Below are 11,104 nucleotides of genomic sequence, written 5' to 3'. Positions count from 1 at the left end.
TAAATGTCTCCACTAACATAAAGTTTGATCCACAACTCAATCCTACACATTATTTTCAGAATCTTTCCTATTTTTCAAAACTTTATGTTTCTCCTTTTCAGAATACCTCTTGTTTATCGCATTACGGATCGACCACAGGGGCAATGAAATAAAGCAAGTTTTTGGTTTTAATCAAAACCATAATCCTATTTTTTATTGGGGAATGCTATATAGTCGAGCCACTAATATTACTACTATATTTTTAGTTTTGAATCAAAACCGTAATCCTATATTTTCTTTTCGGAATATCTCATATTTTTTAATTAAACCTTAATCCTATGTTTATTTTTTTGGAATGCATCCTATTTTTTAATAAAAACCCTAATCTTATGTTTTTTTTTGTAATGCATTCTATTTCTCAATGTTTTCTTTTCAGAATGGCTACTATTCTTGAATCAAAACTTTAATCTGATGTTTTCTTTTGGGAATGTCTTCTATTTTTAAATCAAAACAGAAATCCTATATTTTATTTTCGGAATGTCTACTTTTTTTGAATCAAAATAATAATCACATGTTTTCTTTTCGCAATGTCTCTTATTTTTCTATCAAAACAGCAATCCTATGTTTTTTTTGGAATTCCTACTTTATTTGAATCAAAACCCTTATCCTATGTTTTTTTTTCTAAAATGGTTATAATCAAAACGGTAATCCTATCATTTGTTTTGGAAATGTCAACTATTTATCAATTTTGAATCAAAACCCTAACCTATGTTTTCTTTCTGGAATATCCAATGAATTAAAATCTTAATCCTATGTTTTTTAGAGTAATGTCTTTGATCCTTCAATCTAAACCTGAATCCTATGTTTTTAATTTCTTAATGTGTGCTAATTTAGAATCAAAACTGAATTCCTATGTTTTCTTTTCTTAATGTCAACAATTTTTGAATCAAAACACTAATGTTATGTTTTCCTTTCGTAATGCCTCCCATTTCGAATCAAAGCTCTAGTCCTATGTTTTCTTTGTGGAATATCTACTATTTTGAATAAAATCACTAATCCTATGTTTTCTTTTCACAATGTACTATTTTTGAATCAAAACAAAAATCCTATATTTTGTTATTGGAATGCCTCCTATTTTTGAATCAAAACTCTAATCCTATGTTTTCTTTTCAGAAGGAGTACTATTTTTGAATAAAAAAACTTTATCCTATGTTTTCTTTTCGGAATATCTCCTATCTTTCTATCAAAACCTAGATCGTATGTTTTCTTTTATTAATGTTTTCTATTTATCAATTTGGAATCAAAACCCTAATCCTACATTTTCTTCGAGATGTTACATTTTTTTTTATCAAACCCTAATCCTATCTTTTATTTTGGGAATCTCTAGCTATATTTTCTTTTCAAAATATCTCATATTCTTCAATGAAAACCTTAATCCTATGTTTTCTTTTCGGATTAGGGGGCATTCTGAAACTCTAGTCCTAGTTTTTTCTTTTCTGAATGCCTCCTATCTTTTCTGAATGTCTCCTATTTTATTATTAAAACCTTAATTCTTTCTTTTATTTTCAAAATGTCGGCAATTTTTTTATCAAAACCATAATATAATTTTTTTCTTTTGGGAATGCCTACTAATTTTGAATAAAAATCATAATCTTCTGTTTTCTTTCAATAATGTCTCCTATTTTTCAATCAAAATGGTAATGTTATGTTTTCTTTTCAGATTGCCTACTATATTAGAATAAAAACCCTAATCTTATGTTTTCTTTTGGGAATGTCTCCTATCTTTCAATCAAAATAGGAATTCCTTGTTTTCTTTTAGTAATGCCTCATATTTATCTATCAATCAAAACCCTAATCCTATCTTTCAAAAATAGGGTTTTCTTTTCGTAATATCTAGTAATTATTAATTAAAACTCTAATCCTATGTTTTCTTTTTGAAACACTTATTATATTTGAATAAAAACCCTAATCCTATGCTTCTTTTTCAAAATGGCACCTATTTTTTCGAATCAAAACCCTAATCCTATCTTTTGCTATGGGAATGCCGTTTATTTATCAGTTTTGAATCAAACCCCGAAATATATTTTCTTTTCGAAATTTCTACTATTTTTGAGCAAAAAACCTGATTGTTTATTTTCTTATAGTACTGTCTCTTATCCTTTAATCCAAATCTGAATCCTATGTTTTTTATTCTTATTATCTACTAATTTTGAATCAAACCTAAATCCTATGTTTTCTTTTTTTAATATCTACTATTTTTTAATCAAAACCATACTGCTATGGTTTTTTCACAATGAATCCTATTTTTAAAGCAAAACCGTAATCCTATGTTTTTTCTTTTTGAAATGTCTCCTATTTTTGAATCAAACTACTAATCCTATGTTTACTTCTCGCAATTCTACTATTTTTCAATCAAAACCATAATCATATGGTTTCTTATAATATTGTTTCCTATTTTTCAATCAAAACCCTAATCCTATTTTTTTGGGTATCATTACTATACCATAATCATATTCTATCTTTTTGGAATGTCTCCTATCTTTCAATTAAAATAGAGATCCTATGTTTTCCTTTCTTAATATCTTCTATTTATCAGTTTTGAATCATAACCCTAATTCTATTTTTTTCTTTTTGGAATGCCTCATTTTAATGAATAAAAATCAGAATCCTATATTTTGTTTTAGCAATCTCTGCCTATGTTTTCTTTTTCGAATGTCTCATATTTTTTAGTCAAAACAATAACCCTATATTTTCTTTTCGGATTAGGGGACATTCCGAAACCCTAATCCTATGTTTTTTTTTTGTATGTCTCCTATCTTTTTGGAATATCTCCTATTTTTGAATCAAAACTGTAATACTTTCTTTTCTTTTTAGAATGTCTACTATTTTTTTGATTAAAACACTAATCTTATGTTTTATTTTTAGAATGTGTACTATTTTTGAATCAAAAATCTAATCCTATATATTTTTTTAGTAAAGTCACCTATTTTTCAATCAAAACTCTAATTGTGCATTTTGTTTGTGTAATGTCTACTATTTTTGAATCAAAATACTAATCCTATGTTTTCTTATAATAATATCTCATATCTTTCAATCAAAACACGAATCGTATGTTTTTTTCTCTTAATGTGAAATATTTTTTAATTAAAACCCGAATCATATGTTTTCTTTTCTTAATGTCTACTATTTTTGAATTAGAACACTAATCTTATGTTTTCTTTACGTAATGCCCTCTATTTTTGAATCAAAACCTTAATACTATGTTTTTTTAACCGAATGCCTCTTATTTTTTATTCAAAATACTGATCCTATGTTTTCTTTTCGAAATGTCTACTATTTCCGAATTAAAACCGTAATACTATGTTTTATTATAGTAATGTCTCCTATTTTTCAATCTAAACATTAATCCTATGCTTTCTTTTTGGAATGCCAACTATATTTGAATGAAAACCCTAGCCCTATGTTTCTCTTTGGAATGTCTCCTATCTTTCAATCAAAACTTGAATTCTATGTTTTCTTTTCTTAATGTATCTAATTTATCAGTTTCGAATCAAAACCCTAATCCAATGTCTTCTTTCCAGAATGTCTCATTTTTTTAAGGGTAAACTACCCAGATAGTCCCTAAACTATTGGGTTGTTCCTATTCTGGTCACTGAAATTCAAAAAAATTCAATTGCGTCCCTAAACTATCTATTTTCTTCCAATCAAGTCCTATAGCCGAAGGGCGTTAACGGGAAGCTGATGTGGCTTGCCACGTCATTGGCAACATTCCAGTCAGCTTCTTTGAAATACCAGGGTAAACTACTCGAATAGTCCCTAAACTATGAGGCCTTTTCTATTTTGGTCACTGAACTTTGAAAAAATAATATAATTATTAAATGAACACATGAGAGATAATAAATATACTAATCACATATAATTGCAAAATAGATAGAGCTTGCTCAATACAAGTCAACTACTCAAATATTTATATTAGCAAAAACCAACTTCAACCATACATACAAAAAATGATAGTATCATGTGATTTGTTTCCCAACTAGATAATACAAAACCTTTGTAAATGTAGTTTGATTCAAAAAACAACAAACAACAAAAAACACATGGCCATTGAAATCCAAAAATTAAGCTGAATTAATGCTTTGACAGCGTGAACAACCTCCCGAGTAGGAGTCTTTTTACTCATGTGCACCCATGGACAATTCTTTCTGGGTCTATTGTTGAGCATCTCTAACAGATTGAGACATCTTTCTTTTTCCCAGCACCACATTTGCTGCTTGAGATAATCCTCCCATATACCTTGAAGGCACATGCCTCCCCGGTAACTTTTGTTGCTTGTCTAAGTGGATGTGCAAAACCAGCTTGCTCGACAATTTTTTGTTGTGTATTTATAGTTTGAGATGTACCCTTACAATCCCAAATATCACAACAAATAATAGCAAGAAGCCATTGAAAGGAAAAGTTGTTAATGTCTAATAACAAACTAGACTTACATCTAGGCATCCATCTTACAGTCATTGTACGAGCTTGTGTGGCTATATTCTGGCCAGCTAGATTATGCATCTAGAGTTGTTGAAATACATAATTAATATCTTACATAGGACAACGAACTCTCTGAAAGAAATATAGAATTTTTACCTCTTGGCTAATATTTTTTCTTGGAGGTTGAAATGTGTTGCGGAATTTTTGACCTGCTAATTTGCATCAAGTATCCACCTTGGATGAGAGAGGCTATTTTGTACAAATGGATAATTATCAAGAGTGAGAAAAAAAAAATTAGTGTATCGCAGAATTGAACCATAAAACATGACTAATTTACCTCTTCCCTTGCACCCAATTGCACTATTTCAGATCTCTCTTGGCTCAAAGCTTTAAAATAACACTGCATATTAATTAGATTGCTTGAGCAAATATCCTATTATTGTCCCATGAACCCTGATTTTCATACAATAGTAGGCCTACCTTTCACTTGTACCTAGTTGAACCCTTTGTAATTCACCTTCAACTATAGTTTATGAAGAACCCTGTAGCTAGGTTAAAAAATCACAAATCACCAATTCTTAAAATGATTAAAACAAAAAAACAAACAAGACCTAAAACAAGAAACTCACATCAGGCATCCTCCTAATAGTAGTTGTAGAGCCCGAGTTGTTTTCTCTTCTCAAAGAAGTCCTCCTGATTTGGAAAACAAATTTCAATACCAAATTATCAGAACCAGTTAATTAGAAACATACAAACTTTTACCTTTTTAGACCCAAGGTTGATTTACTATCTGCCTTGCAGTGCTTTTTCCAACTCTCCTATTTTACAAAGAATGCACAATAACATATTAATGCTCTTGTAATTAGTATAACATAAGCCACATTGGAGTTGCTCTAAAAATGAAGTATAAAATACTCACAACAAATTTTGGAAGTCTCTTATTAGCACCAACTTCTCCCTTGCATGTCTCTCACATTGTGCCCTGGCTGCCCACATTTTCTACATGTTAGTTGCACTCCTTTCTTGGATACCTTGGATTGACTCCCACTTGGTTCATCAACTTCCTTCCTTTTGTATTATTCTCCGGGATTGACTTCAGGAAAGGGCATATACCTTAGTATTATTCTCCTCACACTCACTACTTTCGGTGATTGCTTGATCTCATGCCAGCGCCATGACCATGAAGGTGTTGTGTATGAATGATGAATGAAAGGGGAAAGTAAGAAGGTTATGAAGTATAAAAAAAAAATCACTATAGATGGAAAAGAACGAATCCATGTGGCATTTCAGGGAAGCTAACTGGAATGTTGCCAATGACATGGCAAGCCATGTTAGCTTCCCGTTAACGTTGTCCGCCCATAGGACTTGATTGGAAGAAAATAGATAGTTTAGGGACGCAATTGAAATTTTTTGAAGTTCAGTGACCAAAATAGGAACAACCCCATAATTTAGGAACTATCTGGGTAATTTACCCTTTTTTAATCAAAATCCTAATCCTATATTTGTTTTGTGAATCTCTGCCTATGTTTTCTTTTTGGAATGTCTGATATTTTTCAATCAAAATCATAATCTTAAATTTTTATTTTTGTATTAGTGGACAATCCGAAACCCTTCATACTAAGTTTTATTTTTGGAATGCCTTCTATCTTTCTGGAACGTCTCTTATTTTTAAATCAAAACACTAATCCTTTCTTTTCTTTTCTAATATCTACTATTTTTGGTGAAAACCTTACTTTTATGTTTTATTTTGGGAATGTCTACTATTTTTTAATCAAAACTTTAATCCTATGTTTTCTTCAAGTACTGTCTCCAATTATTCAATCAAAACCCTAATCCTATATTTTTTATTTAGAATATCTCCTATCTTTCAATCAAAATCCAAATCCTTTGTTTTCTTTTCTTAGTGCCCTTATCCTATCTTCCAAAAATAGGGTTTCTTCTTATAATGTCTCATATTTTTCAATCAAAACAATAATCTTTAGTTTTCCTGGAATGCCTACTATATTCAAATCAAAGCCCTCATCCTATATTTTTTTTCTTAATTCCTACTTGGTTTTTAATAAAGAATGTAATCATGTCTTTTGTTTTGGAAATATCCCCTATTTGTTAATTTTCAATAAAGAACCTAACCTATACATCTTTTCAGAATGTCTACTATTCTTCAATGAAAACCCTAATCCTATGTTTTCTTATAGTAATGTCTCCTATCTTTCAATCAAAACCTGAATCCTATGTTTTCTTTTATTAACGTCTACAATTTTTGAATCAAAACCTAGATCTTATGTTTTATTTTCATAATGCCTCTTATTTTTGAATCAAAATCCTAATCCTTTGTTTTCATTTTGGAATGCCTTCTATTTTTGAATCAAGAAGATAAACCTATGTTTTTATTTTTGGCAATGTCTTTTATTTTTGAATCAAAACTCTAACACTATATTTTCTTAAAGCAATTTCTCCTATTTTTCAATCAAAAGCATAATCCTATGTTTTCTTTTCGGAATGTCTCCTATCTCCCAATCAAAACCAGAACCTATGTTTTCTTTTCCTTTTGGGATGTCTCCTGTCTTAAAATCAAGACCAGAATCGTATCTTTCAAAACCCTTATCTGATGTTTTCTTTTTTAAATGTCTCATATTTTTCAATCAAAACCATAATCCTATATATAGATTGTCAACTATTTTTTAGTCATAACCCTAATCCTATGTTTTTTTTTAAATATCCCCATTTTTTCAGTTTTTAATGAAAACCCTAATCTTACATTTTCTTATAGTAATGTCTCATATTTTTCAATCAAAACCCTAATCTTATGTTGATTTTCCGAAATGTTTTCTATTTTTCAATCAAAACCCTAATCTTATGTTTTATTTTTTAAATGTCTGCTAATTTTGAATCATAACACTAATCCTACGATTTCTTTTCGAAATGGCTCCTATTTTTCAATCAAAATAGTAATCTTATATTTTTCTTTTGGGAATGTGTGCTATTTTTGAATCAAAACCATAATCCTCTTTTTTCTTTTGTAAATGTCCTTTATTTTTGGTTGTTAACCTAAGCCTTACTACTATGTTTTCTTATACTAATATCTCTTGTTTTTTAATCAAACCTTGAATCCTATGTTTTCTTTTCAAAATATTTCATATTATTCAATCAAAACCCTAATATGTTCTTTTTGATTGAATGTTATGAAACATTCTGAAAACAAAACATGGAATTAGCTTTTCGATTGGGAAATATGAGACAAAATGAGACATTATAGAAACAATAAGGGTGCCCTAATGAATAGCAGATATTAAAAAATAATAGACATTCTAAAAAGAAAGCATAAGTTAGGGTTTTGATTCAAAACTGATAAATAGGAGACATTAAGAAAAGAAAACATAAGATTCTAGGCTTGATTGAAAGATAGGAGACATTACGAAAGGAAAACATATGATTAGGGTTTTGATTCAAATATAGTAGACATTTCTAAAAGAAAACATAAGATTAAGATTTTGACTTAAAGATAGGAGACATTACTATAAAAAAACATATGATTAGGGTTTTGATTCAATGATAGTAGACATTGAGAAAAGTAAAACATAGAATTAGGGCTTTGATTAAAATATAATAGCCATTCCAAAAAGAAAACATAGGAGACATTCCCAAAAGAAAACCAGGATTATGCTTTTAAATGAAAAATAGGAGATATTATGAAAAGAAAATATAAAATTAGGGTTTTGATTCAAATATAGTAGGCATTCTAAAAAGAAAACATATATTAGGGGTTTGACTGAAAAATAGGACAAATTACTATGACAAAACATAGGATTAGTGGTCTGAATGAAAAATAGGAGACAATACCATAATAAAACATATGATTAGTGTTTTAATTCAAATTTAGGAGACATTCTGAAAAGAAAACATAGGATTAAGATTTTGATTGAAAAATATGAGACATTACTATAAGAAAACATAGGATTAGGGTTTTGAATGAAAAGTAGGAGACATTATGATAAGTGTCCAAATATATATATTTTATCATACATATTATATATGCTTAGCATGTATTTGCTTAAGGATTGATGCCCGTTTTGTGCTTAATCGTGTGTTATTTGTTTTGTAGGGTATAGACTAGCCATGGAGAACATGAAGACACAGTGAGGGAAAAAGAAGAAATCATGGTTTCATAGTACTATAGCATATTTTACTTTAGCACATACTGTAGCACCTACAAGTTTTCGGTGCAAAAGGTCTTGCCTAACTCATATGGCCTCCATACAATGCCGCATGAAGACCGTATGGACCATGTATGCCACGAATCATCAATGTTTTAGGCGTAACACGCTCTCCATACGGCCCCCAAATGGCCCATATGACCCGGGAATACAAAAACATGTTTCTAGGGCTTGATAGGGGAGCTTTTACCATTATTTGGGAGAGGAGAAGAATTAAGAAACGAAGAGATCTTTGGAGGAAAAATTCAACGTCTAGAGAAGGTTTCAAGGGCTTCATCACTCAAGGAAGAGATCCACTACCAAACAAGGAAGGATTCTTAGGATCGGGAAGCAGCCTTTGGCCAAGGAAAGCGTCATTCGGGCTGATCTCCACCTTTTTTTTATCATTTTGCCTAGGGAGTATCATCTATGAACTCTTATTATGTTTTGCTTTACATTCTTGCTTGCATATGTTTGATGGCACACTAGACCCCCAAGGCCACCGGATGTCAGTGAACCTTAGGGGGTTAATCATGTATTTTATATGATTGACACTTAATTCTTATGCTTGAGTCGATTTGTGATTTAATTGATTGTGCTTTTATGCTAAGAATTACTTATGGAGAGATTCGGAGTTCTTTCTTGAGTTATACATGTCGATGTGACCTACTCACGTAAATTAGATCATGAATGAATTAAAAGGGGTTGCTTTTACTGACATGTCGAGAGATTGGATGTCAGTAGCCCTCTGAACTCCAAGTGTAAACTTAGGTTAAGTGTACCCTTGTCTTCATATTTCCTTATTCTTAATGCAATTGTAGGGATGTCGAGATAGGAAGAGATTCAGATTAACATTCGTATGGGATTAGGGTTCAATCACCGAGAAATTAGGGTTGATTAAATCTAGAGAACTATCTGTCCAAATCACCCTTGCATCTTTTGTTTTTCATCCTTGTATCAAGATGACCCCTCAAGGGGATCCACATCCACAGGCCTTCACATTTCATTGTTGCTCTTGTATTCTCTTACATAATTCTTTAATCTGTGTAGCTATATCTTACGTATTTTCCTGCATCTATTAGAATAAATTCTCTTGTTTGAGATGTTGGGCTAGATAGTAAGCGATGAACGAGTAATAGTAGATCCTTAACCCCAAGGAATATGATCCTCGTGTATTTACACAAGATATTACTGGGTAATCCTGTACACTTTGTGGGGAAGCAATCATGTTTCTGGCGCCATTGGCAGGGAATCTTTAAGGAAAGATAGGAAAATTTTAGCTTATTACTCTAGCCATTTCCTTATTTATTTATTTACTCTTTTATTTTCTTTTATTTTTCATTTCTTTTGATCTTAACTATCTACCATCTTTCTTGATTATGCATGCTACCATGCATAACACGTTTAAATCCATCGAACTTAATTTCAGCGAATAGTGAAATTGAAAGGGCCTTGCATCAAAGACTAAGAGAAGTTGGTGAAGGCTCAAGTGAACAAAATATTGAAATTGAGGATAAAGAATCTTCAATCAAGTCCAAAGAGAGATGTACTTTATCTGAATATGAAAGACCACATTGGCCTATTTCCTTCATGCTCGGCCTCAAAACCCTACCTGCATAAAAGTAACATAAAAACACACATATTAATGTAAAAACCTTAGAAAAGTAATGCTCAACATAAGGAATGAACGCTTCGCATTCATATCGCACAAGCACTTATCATGGACCAACTCGCCAAGCCAAATTCTGAGTGACCTTCGGGCAGTCTTCTTAGTAACACCCAAGAAAATCCAAGGGAACAATTGGAGGCCATTGACATTAGAAGAGGTAGACAAGTTGAGACAAGGGTTGAAGTTGACCCAAGTTTCAAAGAAAATGGGGTACCCGTTGAGGAAGACCCCAAACCAGCTGAACAAGTCATTGAGGAGAATGATAGCGGAAGAAATGATGAGTCTCAACCACGAAGACCATCAAAATAATCCAAGTACATGCCTCCTATCCTCTATATGACTAGACTAAAACAAGATAAGGAGAATGTTCAATTCCAAAAGTTCATAAATATCTTCAAACAACTCCACATAAACATTCCGATAGTTGAGGTATTGACCGAAATGCCTAAATACACCAAGTTTCTAAAAGAACTCCTTCTAAACAACAGAAAGTTGGAGGAAGAAGGCATAGTTGCACTCACGGGAAATTGCTTGGTCATCTTAGAAAAGAAACTCCCACAAAAGTTGAAAGACCCGGGAAGCTTCATAATTCCGTGTATGCTTGAAGGAGGAGTTCAAGACAATGCATTAGCGGATTCTGGTGCTAGCATTAATGTCATGCCCTACACCATGTACTTGAAGCTTGGCCTGGATGAGTTGAGACCCACAAGGATAACTCTACAATTGGAGAATAGATCAACAAGAAAGCCTCATGGGATTGTAGAAGATGTGATTGTCCGGGTGG

This window comes from Dioscorea cayenensis, chromosome 9 (assembly GCF_009730915.1).
Source record: "Dioscorea cayenensis subsp. rotundata cultivar TDr96_F1 chromosome 9, TDr96_F1_v2_PseudoChromosome.rev07_lg8_w22 25.fasta, whole genome shotgun sequence".
Taxonomy (NCBI): Eukaryota; Viridiplantae; Streptophyta; class Magnoliopsida; order Dioscoreales; family Dioscoreaceae; genus Dioscorea; species Dioscorea cayenensis.
This window is presented reverse-complemented; position numbering follows the sequence as displayed.